Below are 20,150 nucleotides of genomic sequence, written 5' to 3' on the forward strand. Positions count from 1 at the left end.
TCTGCAGAAGCTGAGGGCAGCCTCCGAACAGGACCCTGTCCTCTCCCAGCTCCGCACCTACATCCAGAACGGCTGGCCTCACAAGGTCCCAGAAGAGCTGGCTGCGTTCGCCCGAGTCAGACAGGAGCTCTCCTGCTGGAACGACACCTGCGTGGTACGTGGGTTTTGCACAGTGGTCCCAGCTGCTCTCCATGCGTGTGTTTTGAATATGGCGCATGAAGGCCACCTGGGCATTGTGAAACTGAAACAGCACTGCCGAGACCTGGTGTGGTGGCCGGGGATAGACAGAGATATTGAGGCGCTGGTGAAGGACTGTTCTGCCTGTCTTGTGAGTGGCAAGACTGGCCACCAGGCTCCCCCACCCCTGCAACCTCTCGCCTGGCCCTCTCAGCCCTGGGAACACCTGCAGTTGGACATTTGTGGTGAGATCCATGGAGTTCCCCACCACCAACGCTTCGTGGTGGTCGCCTACGATCTACACTCAAAATGGCCTGAACTCACCACTTCCGGCACTGTGACCTCACAGATCATCATCAACTTCCTGGATTCTCTTTTCTCTCGCTGGGGCCTCCCAAAGACCATCACCACTGACAACGGCCCTCAGCTGGTCTCTGCTGAGTTCACTGCTTATCTCGAAAGCAAGGGCATCCGTCATATACGCATTGCATACTACCACCCCCAGGCCAATGGCGGCGTTGAACGTTTTCACCAGTCAATGAAGAATGGCCTCATAGCACACATGGCCCAAGGGTGCTCTTTCACGCAGGCCATCCGTCACACTCTGCTGCACTATCGGGCCACACAGCACTCGACCACAGGCGTCTCCCCAGCCTCTCTCATGCTAGGCCGGGAACTGTGCATGCCCCTTGACAGGCTCCGCCCCTCCACACCCCAGGCACCTCCCTCTGGGGTCAGAGCCTCAGTCACTCGTCAGCAGACGCGGATGAAGCAACGGTTTGACCAGTCAAAACGAACCAGGGTGCCAGACATCAATGTGTCAGACTGGGTCAGGGTCCGCAGGCCCCACAGGGACAATAAAATGGCTTCATACTGGTCCTCTCCTCTCCAAGTCACCCGTCAGCTGGGCCCAGCCACCTACCTCCTCAGCGATGGCACTTGATGGCACTCCAGTCGTCTACGGAAGGTGTCAGCTCCGCCACACACAGCTGGTGACACAACCTTAGCCATTCCCTCAGCATGGCGAGACGCCCCGGGGCTTCATGCAGCTCCTAAACGGGCCCCAGACATTCCTGGGCCTCAGCTTCCCCTGCCTTCTCCCTCCCCACCTCGGCCTGCCCAGCCTCAGGCCGCCCCGCGACCTGTTCGCACACGTTTACGCCCTGGCCACCTAGAGGACTTTGTGTCAACCTTTCATGTTTGAAATCCCACCGGGGGGGGGGGGGTTGTTATGTTTGCACACATCTACAGTGCTGCATTTGATTTGTGCTGGGATTGATTGGTGATGCCTGCGGGCTCTGGGTTGTTTGATCGGGTCTGCCTGTGATGCTGTGTCAGTCTAAATAAATAATGCAACATAGAGGTTGTGTCGAGTGACAGAGCTGTGTCCTGACGTGATTTCTAAATACAATAGTGATTTTGCATTGTCGGCACGTAGTTTTTCTTTCTTGAGTGTTGCCGAATGATGAGTTTTTTGTCCCTCCGTGGCTACTGTAGAGCCAGTTCCGTTTTGTGTTACAAGGTAAGCGCTGGTATCTATTGTTCGCCCGCATAAATGGGTATTTTAAAATATTGTGGCGAATTCTACTAGAGTGTTTCTGCTCCGGGTTCATTCGCATATTACCCACAATGCAACTGAGGTGTCGATGTTTTGGTTATGTTGTGGGATATGGAACATGTTAAAAACGAACATATCTGTTACAGATAGCGGTGATGTGGTGGAAGGTAATGGGGACGTTAGGAGAGAAGTTGTATTAGAAAACATGCTATTTCCCACCATGAGGGTAAAGAGTATGCAAATAGATAGGGTCGCTTCGGTGGCTAAGAAAAGGGTGGATCTAAGACCCATACAAACTTGTGTCTGTTTTGACTTGCTTGACTTGCGTTCATTAAAAGCTTGCTTGTTAACTCTGAAAGGTTGGCTAAGAAGTCCATTATTTAACCACGTCACAATACGTTAAAGGCCCATCACTGTTATATGAGATGGTTGTAATACATGTTTTTTTTTTTTGCAACAGAGCTGAATTTTGTTTAAAAATTTAAGTTGGAAAAGTGCCATTTGATATTTTATTGCATCGTACGGTTGAGCTAGCTAAACAATGTATGGGTTAACATTATAAAATGTTAGCAGACTAAGTAGGCAATGACTTTGTTGGTTAATGACATTTTTCATATGGATTGAGAATTTCTTTGAATGTTTTATTTATTTTTGTGGTCTCAGAAACACGAGTTTCCACAACATGTTTTTATCCTACAGCTACCTTTTTATATTCAGTAGGCCTACCAGTTTCAGTATATTACCTCATTTCCTTTTCTATTCTGTAGTATTCCTTGTTTTCTGTGTTTTTCTCATGATGGTCCCTGGTGTCTGTTTAAACAATCCAAACAGATGCCTACGTCGGTCATTCACAGATCCAAACTGTTGGCAAATATCTTTAAAATCTACTTCAAGGGCCTCTTGATGTACATGGCATACAGCTACATTATTAAGGCACTGCTGAGACATGGTAGATCTTAACCAAGTTTTCTGTCTTTTTGAGTACACAGCTTCATTCAGCTTCAGCTGAGGCCACAGAGATGACTAACAAGACCCCAACAAGCTTCTCAATGTCATCGAATAAGCCTCTTACCTCACTTGGCATTCCTCTAATGATATCTCCTGCTTCATTCACTACTTGACATGAAGGTATTCTTTGAGAGTAAAATTGGCAGCTGAACCTTCAGACTATCTCTGTATATCTCTTGATACTGTCCAATGACATAATCCATTTGCCCAGTAAGGAGAACATTATCAACTTTTTTCAAGATTTGTAAGTCTAGTTGGTTGAACCATTCTTTAAATTGAACATCCAAACTGTCCAGCGCCTTGAAAAATTCTGTCCTATAGTATTCCTCTGATGTTTTTGGTTAATGCCGACTAGCCCTACCAGTCAGTCTTCTGGGGGGATTTCTTTGGTGAGGGATTTGAATAGTCTCAATACCCAGGGAGTCTGTCATTGAAACTGTCGTCTCAAAGACTTGTTCAAACTTTTCCTCATTCCTCTTTTACAAAAGTACAAAATGTGTTGGCATGGACAAAATTATGTTTTGTTTGCTGTGCAGTGCAGGCAACAGAGGAAAATGGAGTAAGTCATCAGAAAGTCTAAACTTTCACCCATGCTTGAGGTATGGACTGACAGCCCTGATAACTTACTATTGTCAGCACACTGAGCAGCTCTCGCCTCTGTGTCTGGCAGTAAGTAGATATTCGCACATGACGTCAGCTTTCAGATAGCCCCCTCCCTTTCAGCCAATCAAATGCTAGCATGCCTAAGTTGGTCATCTTGGAGACGTAGCTTCTAGGGGGGGCACATCGGAATTATCTAATGTGACTTCACTCCAAAGATAATGCAAACGAGTTAACACAAATATTTGTAGGGACAATTCTGTCCTCCCAATGTATTGGTAGGGACGTGTCCCTAGTGTCCTTATGCGAACCTACGCCCTTGATGTAAACCGTCACTTCTCGTATAAATTTAATGTTTGCATGTTTTCTCTGGGGCTACAGGAGAACGATAAGGCAGCACATGTGACAGCAAAACACACACACACACACACACACACAACACACAACACACACACACACACACACACACACACACACACACACACACACACACACACACACACACACACACACAAGCGAGGGAGGTAGATGAGCAGCTACAGGGAAAGGTTCAGATAGAGCAACGTGTTGCAGACAGATTTTATTTTTATTCAGATTTCACAGAACTGGAGAAAAAAAACAAATCAATCATACATGAACACGCAGACACACATACAATTGTAATACTTAAACAGCTTAAATTAAACAAGTGTTTGCCTTGTTAATATTCATATTTGTTCTTGAGATTATGTATTTTCGATGCTAATTTCACTGTAGGCTTTTCAAAATAAAAGTTAAAGTAAAAATTAAATGTTGTGTCTATATTGTTCTGGTCCTCTCAATTTTAACAAATGATGAAGTAGTCCAATCTTTTGATTAAACACATTTTAAAGATCTACTACTACTACTTTCGGCTGCTCCCGTTAGGGGTCGCCACAGCAGATCATCCGTTTCCATCTCTTCCTGTCTTCTGCATCTTCCTCTGTCACACCAGCCACCTGCATGTTTTCCCTCACCACATCCATAAACCTCCTCTTTCGCCTTCTTCTTTTCCTCTTCCATGACAACTCTATATTCAGCGTCCTTCTCCCAATATACCCAGCATCTCTCCTCCACACAGGTCCAAGCCATCTCAATCTTGCCATTTTAAAGATACTGTGACTTAATCGATCTTGTGAACATTTGGGCCATTCTCCTCTCTCTCTCAACCCCCCCCCCCAAAAAAAACTATTGACTATAAAAGGACTTTCCAGCCGCTGAATTTCGAACTTCAAACTAATTTCACCTCAGTAGTCCTAGGTCTTTTTCAGAGGACATTTATTGACCAGAAACGATGCAGTAAGCTTCAATCGCCCCCATTATGAAGAATGCAGTTGCAACCGAATGGTCACGTCACTGCTGTTGGCTGAGCTTTGGTCTACAAACCATTTGTTGTGTGGTTACAGCTGGTGTTGTTAAATTTGTGCAGCGAGGTACACGGTGATATGCTACAGGAGAAGATCAACATCTCTGTTGCAATGTTCTGGTGTAGCAGGGCCAAAGTCCTCATTGCTGCCTCAGATAAGGAGGGCTGATATTTGTGTGTAGTCAAAGTTTTATCAATATAACAATATACAAATTTCACATACTTGTTCACTTGATCTTTATAAGCATTCACTTGTTATAATGAAAGACAGCTCTTGCAGAACACAACTATGTCTGCCCCTAACTCACCCTTTCTTATTACTTTTCCTCCTTCCACCCTCCACTACCTTTCTATGCAGACTTGTCAGGAACTGTAGAGGAAGTGTTGCTGTCCTCGTTGGAACAGGGGGAGTGTGTTGTTCATCCTTAATGAGAAGTGCAACAATGAGGTCATGAGGAGTCCCCCCCCCTTTTTCTCCCCAATTGCAGTTGGCCAATTACCCCACTCTCCAAGCCGCCCCAGTCGTGGCTCCACCCCCTGTGCCGATCCAGGGTGCGCTGCAGACTACCACATGCCTTCCCCGATACATGTGAAGTCGCTAGCCACTTTTCACCTGACAGTGAGGAGTTTCGCCAGGGGGATGTAGCATGTGGGAGGATTATGCTATCCCCCCCAGTCCCCCCCAGCAGACGCCCCGACTGACCAGAGGAGGCGCTAGTGCAGCAACCAGGACACACACCCACATCCAGCTTCCCACCTGCAGACACGGCCAATTGTGTCTGTAAGGACGCCCAACCAAGCCAGTGGTAACACGGTGATTCGAACCGGCGATCCTGTGTTGGTAGGCAATGGAATAGACTGCTATGGTACTCGGACGCCCCATGGGGAGTCTTTTTGATCATGTAGATGTCCTCAGATGATTCGCCCACCACCTCATCACTGAGCCTAAATTATATCAGAAGCCCGACACATCATCTCTATAGCTCACAAGTCATGCGGCTGTCAAAAAGCTGGTATGAAGAGAGATCTAGAGCAAATTCATCAACAGTTAAACAGGGATCCAGGGGTGTCTCCCCACCTGCCCCCCAATGACTGCTGGGATAGGCTGCAGCATCCCCGCAACCCTGAGAGCAGGATAAGTGGTTTGGATAATGGATGAATGGATAAAACGGGGATCTAAGCATTATTATATTTTGGGACAGCAGTGGCTCAGGTGATAGAGCAGGTTCTCCTGTAACTGGAGGTTTGCTAGTTTGATCCTCAGCGCCTAGCAAAAATGCTGAGGTGTTCCTGAGCAAGACACCTAACCCCTAACTGCTCCCAATGAGCTGGTTTCCCCATCGCACAGAGGCCCCTGCTGCCGATTGACCCGGTCACGGCTCTTTTCTGTCCTGGCCCCACAGTGGTGGAATGAACTCCCCACTGATGGCAGGACAGCGGAGTCGCTGCCCATCTTTCGGCGCAGATTGAAAACTCACCTCTTCAAGAACTACTACTCTGTTACTTGTTCTCAGCAGTTACTGTATTCACTCATTCTAAAAAAAAAAATCTGTTTCTTGCACTTTTACTAGTTTTGCTCTTAGATGCTTGTTTAGATGCACTTATGACTTCTGATGACTAGTAGTTCTCCTGATTCCCTACGTTAAATGCACTTATTTTAAGTTGCTTTGGATAAAAGCGTCAGCTAAATGACTACTATAATGTAATGTTGTTACCTTTCATGACTCACACCACCATCAGTGTGTGTGTGTGTGTGTGTGTGTGTGTGTGTGTGTACACACATGTTTAGCTATCCGTGTGTGGACCAAATGTCCACACAAGGAGAGCAAAACCTGACAGCATGTACTTTGTGCGGACATTTCAGAGGTCCACACAAGGAAAAGGGTCTATTTTAGGGTTAGGAGTTGGTTTTAGGGTTATGGTTAGCATTAGGGTTAGGTTAAGGTTAGGGTAAGGGTTAGGGTTAGGCATGCAGTTTGCGTGGTTAAGGTTAGGGTTAAGGGCTGGGAAATGAATGTAGTCAATGAGGGGTCCACACAAGGATAGTCAAACACGTGTGTGTGTGTGTGTGTGTGTGTGTGTGTGTGTATGTGTGTGTTAATATATGAGGCATTCATTGTAAAGCACTTTGGAAAAAAGTGTGACATAAATGCAGTCCGTTTGTTATCTACTAGGCCATTATGTTGAGAAGTTTACATCTAAAACATTTTGCCACATTTTTAATGAGGATTGACTGAAATGTTGCATGTTACCTTCAAAACAAAATGTTTCTGGGGAAATAGACCCTACAAACCTGCATATTCAGTTTTTGTTGGAATGTAAAGAGCTAAATGAAAGAAGGTCCTTTGTCTCCCTATCAGAATTTCGCTGCCTCTGCAGTTGCTAGGAGGAAAATGCTATGCTTTTAGCTCTATGATTGGTGGTCGAGCTATAATTTTACATAGCTCCGAGCAGTGATAATTTAATGAGAGTAATTTCAAATCGCCCTATATCCCAGTTACAATCACAGAGACGTTTATATTTACACAAATATAAAAAGGTAGATACAATAAACAACAATGGGTGAAGCCCTCAATCAATCAAGTTGCATTTTATATAGCGCTTTTCCATAGTCCCTCAATTTCAGATGGGATAAATGTAGGGAAAGATGGGAGAAACCGGAGAAAGACCATCATAGATGGCAGGCGATCCTTCCTCCAGGATTGATAGTCATGCAACTGGTGCCAAGTGGGCAAGGAAGATAATGAGGTAACAGATTTGGAAATAGAACACGCATTTTGATAGTGAAGTGATACAAAAAATAAAAGTGCATGCTGGGACGGCATTGAATGCAGAAACATGTGAAACATCCTCCACAAATGTTGCTACAGAGCAGCATCTTCCCATGCAGCATCACCAGAGTGCCACAGAGCCTTGGAAAAAATTAATAGAGCTCTCATACACACAGCAGGCCGACACAGACATAACACTCATGGAGACGGAGAGAGATTAATTATTGTTTCCTTTATTAATCCACTAAGGGAAATTAATTTACTGTAAATGAACCCATCCTAGCTTTGATCTGTGTAGCTAGGGGCAGTGGGCTGCCACCTTCATGCTGTGCCCAGGGACCAACTCCAGTTGTTTTCCCATTGCCTTGGTCAGGGGCACAGACAGGAGTATAAATCCTAACATGCATGTCTTTTCAACGGTGGGGGAAACCGGAGCACCCGGAGAAAATCCACCGCAGACACAGGAAGAACATGCAAATTCCACACAGAGGATGGCCTGGGATGACCCCCAAGGTTGGACGACCCCCAAGGTTCAAACCCAGGACCTTCTTGTTGTGAAGTGACAGCGCTAATCACAGGGCCACTGGGCCGCCCAATGATAGAAAGTGGGAAATATGCATATCTGGAGTTGTTTCAAATGGCGTCAAAGTAGCAAACAAAAGTCAAAACAAAATGCAAACAATAGTCCATAAAAATCAGGGCCAATGTCAGGCAGACTCATATACCCACAGCAATCATGCAGACAAACAGTTGGTTGGAAGGGGGCAAAAATTTTCAGGTCGGGTGGGGTGGGGATTCTCATCAGTAGGACCTAAAGTTTAAAATTAACCAGAAGGACTACCTTAACCATGCACCAAGACAGAGACTCTCCCAGGTAGGAGGCATCCAGACTATTAATCAAAGTGAACTCTAGTCAAGTCATATTAATTTTTTTCATCCTTAATCACAAATCCTATCCCTCCCACCTTTTTTCTCCCCAATTGTACCCAGCCAATTACTCCACTCTTGTGAGCTGCCCCAAATGGCTTTGAACAGCTACCTCAACAGTTCAGAAACTACATTTTTACAGAAAATCCAAGATTTTGAAAAAGATTTCTTTTACCTTATTCTGTATTTCCTATTTATTTACTTATTTATATATATTTTTTTTCTCTCCCCAATTGTTCTTGGCCAATTACCCCACTCTTCCGGTTGCTGCTCTACCCCCTCTGCTGATCCGAGGAGGGCTGCAGACTACCACATCTCTGATACATGTGGAGTCGCCAGCCGCTTAATTTCACCTGACAGTGAGGAGTTTCGCCAGGAGGACGTAGCGCATGGGAGGATCACGCTATGTCCCCCAGTTCCCCCTCCCCCCTGAACAGGCGCCCCGACCGACCAGAGGAGGCGCTGGTGCAGCGACCAGGACACATACCCACATCCCGCTTCCCACCCGCAGACACAGCCAACACCCGACCAAGGCGGAGGCAACAGGGGTTTACGAACCGGAGAGCCCCGTGTTGGTAGTCAACAGAATAGACCGCCAGGCCACCTGGATGCCCACAAATCCTATCCGTATACCCTTGATTAAGATAAGGAAAAGCTCCACAGAACAAAACCTTATGAGGACAAAAAATGGGAAAAACTCCAGGAAGAGCATCAGAGGATGGATTCCTCTTTCAGGACAGATACACTCACTGGCCACTTTATTAGGTACACCTTGCTAGTACCGGGTTGGACCCCCCTTTGCCTTCAGAACTGCCTTAATCCTTCGTGGCATAGATTCAACAAGGTACTGGAACCATTCCTCAGAGAGTTTGGTCCATATTGACATGATAGCATCACGCAGTTGCTGCAGATTTGTCGGCTGCACATCCATGATGCGAATCTCCCGGTCCACCACATCCCAAAGGTGCTCTATTGGATTGAGATCTGGTGACTGTGGAGGCCATTTGAGTACAGTGAACTCATTGTCATGTTCAAGAAACCAGTCTGAGATGATTCGAGCTTTATGACATGGCGCGTTATCCTGCTGGAAGTAGCCATCAGAAGATGGGAACACTGTGGTCATAAAGGGATGGACATGGTCAGCAACAATACTCAGGTAGGCGGTGGCGTTGACATGATGCTCAATTGGTACTAAGGGGCCCAAAGTGTGCCAAGAAAATATCCCCCACACCATTACACCACCACCACCAGCCTGAACCGTTGATACAAGGCAGGATGGATCCATGCTTTCATGTTGTTGACGCCAAATTCTGACCCTACCATCCGAATGTCGCAGCAGAAATCGAGACTCATCAGACCAGGCAACGTTTTTCCAATCTTCTATTGTCCAATTTTGGTGAGCCTGTGCGAATTGTAGCCTCAGTTTCCTGTTCTTAGCTGACAGGAGTGGCACCCGGTGCGGTCTTCTGCTGCTGTAGCCCATCTGCCTCAAGGTTCGACGTGTTGTGCGTTCAGAGATGCTCTTCTGCATACCTCGGTTGTAGTGAGGGGTTATTTGAGTTACTGTTGCCTTTCTATCAGCTCGAACCAGTCCGGCCATTCTCCTCTGACCTCTGGCATCAACAAGGCATTTTCGCCCACAGAACTGCCGCTCACTGGATATTTTCTCTTTTTCGGACCATTCTCTGTAAACCCTAGAGATGGTTGTGCGTGAAAATCCCAGTAGATCAGCAGTTTCTGAAATACTCAGACCAGCCCGTCTGGCACCAACAACCATGCCACGTTCAAAGTCACTTAAATCACCTTTCTTCCCCATTCTGATGCTCGGTTTGAACTGCAGCAGATCGTCTTGACCATGTCTACATGCCTAAATGCATTGAGTTGCTGCCATGTGATTGGCTGATTAGAAATTTGCGTTAACGAGCAGTTGGACAGGTGTGCCTAATAAAGTGGCCGGTGAGTGTAGATATGCAATAGGTCCCAACAAGCAATAACAGATTTACAATAACAACTCAATGAGGGACTAAATGTTATGCATAATACATACAGTGCATCCGGAAAGTATTCACACCCCTTCACTTTCCCCACATTTTGTTATGTTACAGCCTTATTCCAAAATGGATTAAATTCCTTTTTTTCTCATCAATCTACACACAATTCCCCATAATGACAAAGTGAAAAAGGTTTTGTAGAAATGTTTGCAAATTTATTGAAAATAAAAAACTGAAAAATTGCATGTACATAAGTATTTACACCCTTTTCTTAGGACACTCAAAATTGAGCTCAGGTTCATCCTGTTTCCACTGATCATCCTTGAGATGTTTCTACATCTTGATTGGAGTCCACCTGTAGTAAATTCAATTAATCAGACATGATTTGGAAAGGCACACACCTGTCTATATAAGGTCTCGCTGTTGACAGTGCATGTCAGAGCAGAAACCAAGCCATGAAGACAAAGGAATTGTCTGTGGACCTCCGAGACAGGATTGTATCGAGGCACAGATCTGGGGAAGGGTACAAAAAAAATGTCTACAGCTTTGAAGGTCCCGAAGAGCACAGTGGTCTCCATCATTCGTAAATGGAAGAAGTTTGGATCCACCAGGACTCTTCCTAGAGCTGGCCGCCCAGCCAAACTGAGCAATCGGGGGAGAAGGGCCTTGGTCAGGGAGGTCACCAAGAACCCGATGGTCACTCTGACAGAGCTCCAGCGTTCCTCTGTGGAGATGGGAGAACCTTCCAGAAGGACAACCATCTCTGCAGCACTCCATCAATCAGACCTTTATGGTAGAGTGGCCAGACGGAAGCCTCTGCTCAGTAAAAGGCGCATGACAGCCCGCTTGGAGTTTGCCAGAAAGCACCTAAAGGACTCTCAGACCATGAGAAACAAGATTCTCTGGTTTGATGAAACCAAGATTGAACTCTTTGGCCTTAACGCCAAACGTCACGTCTGGAGGAAACCAGGCACCTCTCATCACCTTGCTAATACCATCCCTACAGTGAAGCATGGTGGTGGCAGCATCATGCTGTGGGGATGTTTTTCAGCGGCAGGAACTGGGAGACTAGTCAGGATCGAGGGAAAGATGAATGGAGCAAAGTACAGAGAGATCCTTGATGAAAACCAGCTCCAGAGCGCTCAGGACCTCAGACTGGGGCGAAGGTTTACCTTTCAACACGACAACGACCCTAAGCACACAGCCAAGACAACGAAGGAGTGGCTTCGGGACAAGTCTGTGAATGTCCTTGAGTGGCCCAGCCAGAGCCCAGACTTGAACCCCATTGAACATCTCTGGAAAGACCTGAAAATAGCTGTGCAGCGACGCTCCTCATCTAACCTTACAGAGCTCGAGAGGATCTGCAGAGAAGAATGGGAGAAATACCCCAAATATAGGTGTGCCAAGCTTGTAGCTTCATACCCAAGAAGACTTGAGGCTGTAATCGCTGCCAAGGGTGCCTCAACCAAGTACTGAGTAAAGGGTGTGAATACTTATGCACATGCAATATTTCAGTTTTTTGTTTTTAATAAATTTGCAAAAATTTCTACAAAACCTTTTTCACTTTGTCATTATGGGGTATTGTATGTAGATTGATGAGAAATAAAAAGGAATTTAATCCATTTTGGAATAAGGCTGTAACATAACAAAATGTGGGGAAGGTGAAGGGGTGTGAATACTTTCCGGATGCTCTGTATATATTATGCATATACAGTGGCTTACAAAAGTATTCATACCCCTTGAACTTTTCCACATTTTGTCACGTTACGACCACAAACATAAATATATTTTATTGGAATTTTATGTGAAAAACCAACACAAAGTGGCACACAATTGTGAAGTACAAAGAAAATTATACATGATTTTATAATTTTTTTACAAATAAAAAACTGAAAAGTGCGGTGTGCAAAAGTATTCAGCCCCCTTTTCTCTGAGTGCAACCAATTGCCTTCAGAAGTTGCCTGATGATTGCTGAATGATCGAATGCTGACCTAATGACTAAATAGAGTCAACCTGTGTGTAATCTAATCTCAGTACAAATACAGTTGTTCTGTGATGGCCTCAGAGGTTTGTTAAGAGAACATTGGGGAGCAAACAGCATCATGAAGTCCAAGGAACACACCAGACAGGTCAGGGATAAAGTTGTGGAGAAGTTTAAAGCAGGGTTAGGCTATAAAAAGATTTCCCAAGCTTTGAACATCTCATGGAGCACTGTTCAATCCATCATCCGGAAATGGAAAGAGTATGGCACAACTGCAAACCTACCAAGACACGGCCGTCCACCTAAACTTACAGGCCGAACAAGGAGAGCACTGATCGGAGATGCAGCCAAGAGGCCCATGGTGACTCTGGACGAACTGCAAAGATCCACAGCTCAGGTGGGGGAATCTGTCCACAGGACAACTATTGGTCGTGCACTGCACAAATCTGGCCTTTATGTAAGAGTGGCAAGAAGAAAGCCATTGTTAAAAGAAAACCATAAGAAGTCCCGTTTGCAGTTTGCAAGAAGCCATGTGGGGGACACAGCAAACATGTGGAAGAAGGTGCTCTGGTCAGATGAGACCAAAATTAAAGTTTTTGGCCTAAATGCAAAACGCTATGTGTGGCGGAAAACTAACACTGCACATCACTCTGAACACACCATCCCCACTGTCAAACATGGTGGTGGCAGCATCATGCTCTGGGGGTGCTTCTCTTCAGCAGGGACAGGGAAGATGGTCAGAGTTGATGGGAAGATGGATGGAGCCAAATACAGGGCAATCTTGGAAGAAAACCTGTTGGAGTCTGCAAAAGACTTAAGACTGGGGCGGAGGTTCACCTTCCAGCAGGACAACGACCCTAAACATAAAGCCAGGGCTACAATGGAATGGTTTAAAACAAAACATATTCATGTGTTAGAATGGCCCAATCAAAGTCCAGACCTAAAGCCAATTGAGAATGTGGCAAGATCTGAAAACTGCCGTTCACAAATGCTCTCCATCTAATCTGACTGAGCTTGAGCTGTTTTGCAAAGAAGAATGGGAAAAAATTTCAGTCTAGATGTGCAAAGCTGGTAGAGACATACCCCAAAAGACTTGCAGCTGTAATTGCAGCAAAAGGCGGTTCCACAAAGTATTGACTCAGGGGGCTGAATACTTTTGCACACTGCACTTTTCAGTTTTTTATTTGTAAAAAAATTTTAAAATCATGTATAATTTTCTTTGTACTTCACAATTTTGTGCCACTTTGTGTTGGTTTTTCACATAAAATTCCAATAACATATATTTATGTTTGTGGTCGTAACGTGACAAAATGTGGAAAAGTTCAAGGGGTATGAATACTTTTGCACGCCACTGTATGTTAAGTGTTAAAGTGAAGACAAAATGTCGGAACAGCTCAGCTTTGCTACTGTTATTATACAGTGCCTTGCAAAAGTATTCAACCCCCTTGACAGTCATCGCTAATTTCTGGATTGTAAAAGATACTCACACATCTGTTCCTGAACATTGTTATTTTTGTGAACTCATAAACTCTAACAGCATGTTCCCAAAGCCAACATAAGTTATGTTTCGCTGAATTATTATTCTGTCCTTGAGCTCTATCAGGTGGCACATCCTCAGCATCCTCAACTCCCTCAGCATCCTCAGCTTCCTTAGCTCCCTCAGCTCCACTGTCACTACTGTTAGTATTTGTTAATCCTTCTTTTTCTGGCAGCCAAACCAGTCTGAGGGAGACTTGCCTCTTTTTTTTAGGGGAGGGGAAGGTAAATGTTGAGTAAATGTTAATGTTATATTATTATTATATAAGTAAACGTTACATTATATTATATTATTATTATTATAAAGATGGACATTGTTTATCCTGTAAGCACACTGGACACAGTCCAAAGACATGCAGGGCAGGTGACTTGGCCGTACTAAATTGTCCCCTGGTGTGAATGTGTGGGTGTGTGTGTATGTGTGTGTGTGTGTGTGAGAGAGTTTCCTCCCACAGTCCAAAGACATGTAGGTCAGGTGAATCGGCCGTACTAAATTGTGCCTAGGTGTGAATGTGTGTGAATGTGTCGGCCCTGTGATGGTATGGCGGCCTGTCCAGGGTGTCTCCCCGCCTGCCGCCCAATGACTGCTGATAAGCTCCAGAATCGCTGTGACCCTTAGAGCACGATAAGCGGTTTGGATAATGGAAGGAATGGATGGATGTTATACATACATTATAGTGCAATAATGCACAATCTATTCAACTGATAAATTTGACTGACAGACACAAGCTTTATAAGCGAAACTTAATGATTATGTAAATTAAAAGGAAACAGTATAAAGTATACACTGATTAATCACTAGACTCACTTTATCCAGTGAGTCATTGATAGACAATATTATTATTAAGTGTACAAATAAACATGGGGTGTCTGGTATACTCTCTACTGATATATGACCACCTTCCTATTTTTGTTGCTTACCACTCGATTGAGAAAGTTGTTGTAAATACTTTCTCAAGAAATTTCAAGCTGTCCAATTTGAAAAGTGTAGTTGATAAACTCTCTGGTATTAAATGGGATATTGGACAGAATTATGCATGGTATTAAATTGGATATTGGTATTAAATGGGATATTGGCTATATCTGGTATTAAATGGATATATCTGGTATTAAATGGGATATTGGATAGAATTATGCCAACAAATGATGGATCTAAGGCATATAATCTTTTTAGTGATGAATTCTTTGTAACTTTCAAGGAATCCTTTCCATGGGAAAATCAAGCCATCAAACCTAAAACTTGTAAATCTTGGGCGACTAAAGAGTTGAAAAAATGCATTTAGGAAACACAAACAATATAGACTAACTAATAACCAATCCCTCTCCCTTAAATTTGAATTATTCCAAATACAGAAATAAAAGCTGTAATATCCTGTAGCTAGACATAGCCTAGGATATATAATTGGCTGACATGACGCCTCATTTGCATACGTCAGGGTTATATGGGGATGCATGCTGTATGACCTGGGTAAGATGCTAAACTGCAACCACAGGCTGTAGAGGGGTAGTAGCTTACCTCAGTAAGGGCCCTTTGGCTAAGGATGACGTTCCTATTGATAGATCTGGTCCTCTTGCATGCCTGTATGGTACGTCCCATGGTGCCCAGTACAGCCAACACATTGGGATAGGAGAAGGGAACTCTGATTTCAAATCCACCTGCAGCCTTGTGGGTTGATGCCTCTTTAGGCAAAGGCTAGGAGAAGGTAACTCTGAATTCAAATCCCCGGGCACAGTCTACCCAGCTGGCAGTACCCGGAAAGGGTAAACCATGGCAGCTCCACTCAGTCAACTCGGCAACCGTTCTGGCAACTGGCAGCTCTGTTTGTCAACTCGGCAGAAGTTCTGGCGAAAAGCAACAGGATTCTTCTGCGGCCGTCTCAGCTACGCTGTGCCACTGAACAACAGAAAATCTTGCCAAGGGACACTATAGAGCACCAAATAGTGTTGTCATCTAGGGTGCAGCCTCACATTTGAATATGGAGATAGTGAATCATAGATTTATACTATCTTTGAATTAACTTGTGTTTTACTCGTTTCAGGTGAAGGCGTGTGTGTGTGTGTGTGTGTGTGTGTGTGTGTGTGTGTGTGTGTGTGTGTGTGTGTGTGTGTGTGTGTGTTGCTGTATGACCTGGACACAAGATGGACGCTGCAATAAAGAGTAGTCGGACATGATATCGTCTCCTGTCAATTTCCTATAAGACCACTGTAAGAGTGACTATAGCAAAACCACAAAGTATTACATGGTATCAGAACAGCAGACTCATCGTCTACCATTCGAAATGGATTCCTCGGGTGTTCCAACACCGAGATTGGATTGGGACTCGACCACTTTACCGGAGTCGTGGAGAAGGTTCAAGCAACATGTGCAGCTCGTGTTCACTAGACCGTTGAAGGCAAAGAGCGAGGACGATAAGTGCAGCTACCTCCTTCTGTGGGTCAGAGACAAAGGACGGGATATTTTCAATACGTGGACACTGACAGCGGACCAGGCAAAGGTACTGCAAACGTACTATGGTAAATTGGAGGAGTATGTTATCCCGAAAGCTAACCCAATCTTTGCTAGATATACATTTTAAGAGAGAATGCAAGGTACTAGCGAATCATTTGAACAATTCATGACAGACTTGAAACTGCTAGGCAAAGACTGAGGCTATGCTAACACAGACGAAATGGTTAGGGGCCGTATTGTTTTCGCAACAAACTCACCTAAAGTCTGAGAGAAACTGCTTAGCCATGAAGCTACACTAGACTTAGCAAAAACGTTGGACATCGCATGTTCACACGAGCTAGCACAAGAGCAGATGAAAGTTATGGTGAACAATCGCGCGCCATCAACTAGCCATGCAGTCCATAACGTGAGCCGCGGCAAGACACACAGACACACTCCGAAATACAACGGTCACGGAAAAACCTTCAAAAGCAGTGGAGACAGTGCCAAACGTTACAAAACGTGTGGAAATTGTGGACAGGAGCATAGTGAACAACAGGAATGCCCAGCAAAAGGATGGCAGTGCAACAAGTGCAAAAAAATTCAATCACTTCGCCAAGGTATGTAGGTCCCAGCAGCCACGCAGGCCCAGGCCCGTGCATACAGTAAGGGGCAGTGATATAAAGGAACTGGATGAACTGTAAATTGACACAGTTACAAAAGAGTGGAAAGGCACAGACACGGAGCAGGCCATTGCTGAGGTTGAAATCGGTCAAGAAAAGCACAGAGTTAAATTCAAGTTAGATACAGGTGCTCATGTCAACATTATTCCAGCTAACCATTTTCACAAACTTTGGAAGTGTGTTACTAAAGCCCACAGCCTGCCGTCTCACAGGCTATGGTGGTGAACCGATTACTGTCAAAGGCACCTGTAATCTGAGCTGCAAGTACAAAGGCACTGCCATGACACTTGAATTTTACATAGTCAGCACCCAAACTCCACCTGTCTTAGGACTGAAAGCCTGCCTTGAAGTGGATCTAATCAAGCTGGTCCTGTCTGTTAATGCTGCACAAGCTGAAAGCCGGAGGAATTTGCAGATGTTTTTCAGGGGATCGGACAGTTTCCAGGTGAATGCAGCATACACCTGGACCCCACAGCCACACCAGTCATATACCCACCACGGAGAATCCCATTCACTTTCCGCAGCCGTCTGAGAGACGAGCTGGATGACATGGAAAAGGCCGGAATCATCGCCAAGGTGACCGAGCCTACAGACTGGGTGAATGCATTGGTGGTGGTAGAGAAGCCCCGCACAGGCAAACTGAGGATATGCCTAGATCCCCGCGATCCGAATAAAGCCACCAAAAGACCACACTACCCACTTCCCATGCTGGATGACATCACTCCAAAACTGGCAGGAGCGCAGTTCTTCAGCATCATGGATGCAAGGTCAGGCTACTGGGCAATTAAGCTAACACACGAATCCTCCATGTTAATGAAATTCAGTAATGTGGTTGGCCGATACAGGTTCCGCCACCTGCCTTTTGGCATCATTTCGGCACAGGATGCGTTCCAGAGAAAAGTAGATGAAACCTACAAAGGGCTGAGTAGCGTCGCTGCAATTATCGATGACTATGGCCGGACCAAGGAGGAGCATGATGCCAACCTGCGAGCCATGCTGCAGAGGACCAGAGAGATGGGAATGCGTCTCAACCCAGAAAAGAGCAAGCTCTGCATCACAGAGGTTTGTTACTTTTGACACAGGCTCACACATGACAGCATCAAACCGGACGCCATAAAGGTAAACGCCGTGAAGAAGATGGAGCCACCATGGAACAAGACTGAGCTAGAGACCATTCTGGGGATGGTGAACTACCTGGCTCGATTCGCCCCCAGGCTGTCCGAAGTAAACACACCCCTCCGCCAGCTCCTGAAGCAAAGCAGTGAGTTTGTATGGGATGAAACGCACAACTCCACTTTCCAGCAGATGAAGGACCTCATCACACGGGAGCCAGGACCCATGCTCACCTGCTGTGACCCCAACAGGGAGCTGAGGCTCCAAGTCAACACGTCTAAGAGTGGCCTAGGGGCAGTGCTCCTACAGGAAGGTAAGCCCATCGCATACACTTCCAAATCACTCACAGCCACAGAAGAAAACTATGCTCAACTAGAGAAATAACTATTTTCTGTTCTCTTTGGGTGTAAACGTTTTCACCAATACATCTATGGGCACAAGGTCATCGTAGAATCAGATCACAAGCTGTTGGGAGTTGATACTGAGAAAGCCCCTTGCAGTAGCTCCTCCACGCTTGCAACGAATGATCCTACAGCTGCAGAAATATGACTTCGCCATCATCCAGGTAAAGGTATTCCTGTCACAGACACACTCTCCAGGAAGTCAATAGCCTACAGTGACCACACTGAGCGAGAGCATGGATACTCAGGTTCACACAGTCATCAGCAACCTGCCAGTGAGTGACAGAAAGATTGCTGACATCAGAGCAGCGACTAAACAGGATGCTCAGCTCACTGTGTTGAAGCAGACGATACTGTCAGGATGGCCTGAGGTGAGATGAGGTGAGAAAAGATGCCCGCCCACCATAGCTGAATACTGGAACCACAGGGACAAAGTATCCGAAATGGATGAAATCCTATTCAAAGGTTAGAAAATCATTGTCCCACTCTCTCTAAGAGCAAACATGCTTACATGCATACACATTCCAAACCTGGGCATGCAGAAAAGTAAGCAGAGAGCCAGAGACATCCTGTTCTGGCCAGGAATGGGAAAAGAAATCGAGGCCATGGTGGAGAAGTGCATCATCAGCTTTGAACATTGAAAATCAAACCCATCGGCTTTGTGTCAATGCAGTTGCCCACTGGGGACTGGGGTTCGCGCTTTGGTCTCGTCAGATCCGACTGGCCGGATTCGATGAAGCAGCAATAATTGGCAACGCTGTCTTCGGGAGGGGAGCGGAGTCAGCTTGTGTTCATCACATGAACGCGTCTCAGTGTGTTGGAAAAAGCAGTGGTTCGGCCTGGATTCGCCTTGTCACGGAAGTGATGAGACCTTTGAGACTGCCAGCCAGAGAGATGCAGTTGGCGAACGCATGCAGTACGAGGGTGGGTGTTTGAATTAAAATAGGGAGTGATTGGCCACTAAATTGAGAGAAAAAGGGAAAAAAATCAGAAAAAATTTTAGAAAATCAAACCCAAAAGAGCCAATGATGTCACACGAAATTCCAGAGGGGCCGTGGCAAGTCACTGCCACTGATCTGTTTTCCTGGAAGGAAGAGGACTATGTAGTAGCTGTTGATTACTACAACAGGTACTTCGAGCTTGAGAGGCTGTATTCTACCACCTCCTCAGGGGTGATCTGAAAGCTGAAAGCCATGTTCTCCCAGAATGGCGTTCCTGAAAAGGTAATCTCGGATAACGCATTATAGCTCACAGGAATTCAAGAACTTTAAACACACAACAACAAGCTCCCACTACCCGCAAAGCAACGGGCTTGCAGAAAAAAACAGTCCAGACTGCCAAAGTGATGCTGGACAAGGCACAGGCCGAAAAGATGGATCCCTACCTCAGTCTGCTGGAGTACCGGAACACTCCAGTAGATGGCTTCAAGTCACCAGCACAGCTGCTTATGAGCCGAAAGCTGAGATTCATTCTCCCCACCACAGCGATACACCTGCAACCCCAGGTCGTCTGCCAAAAGTCAGTGAAAGAGGCGAGAACAGCAGCAACTCCAGCAGTACTACAACCAAAATGCCAGGCCACTGTCAGCATTG

The sequence above is a fragment of the Lampris incognitus genome, chromosome 4 (assembly GCF_029633865.1).
Source record: "Lampris incognitus isolate fLamInc1 chromosome 4, fLamInc1.hap2, whole genome shotgun sequence".
Taxonomy (NCBI): domain Eukaryota; kingdom Metazoa; phylum Chordata; class Actinopteri; order Lampriformes; family Lampridae; genus Lampris; species Lampris incognitus.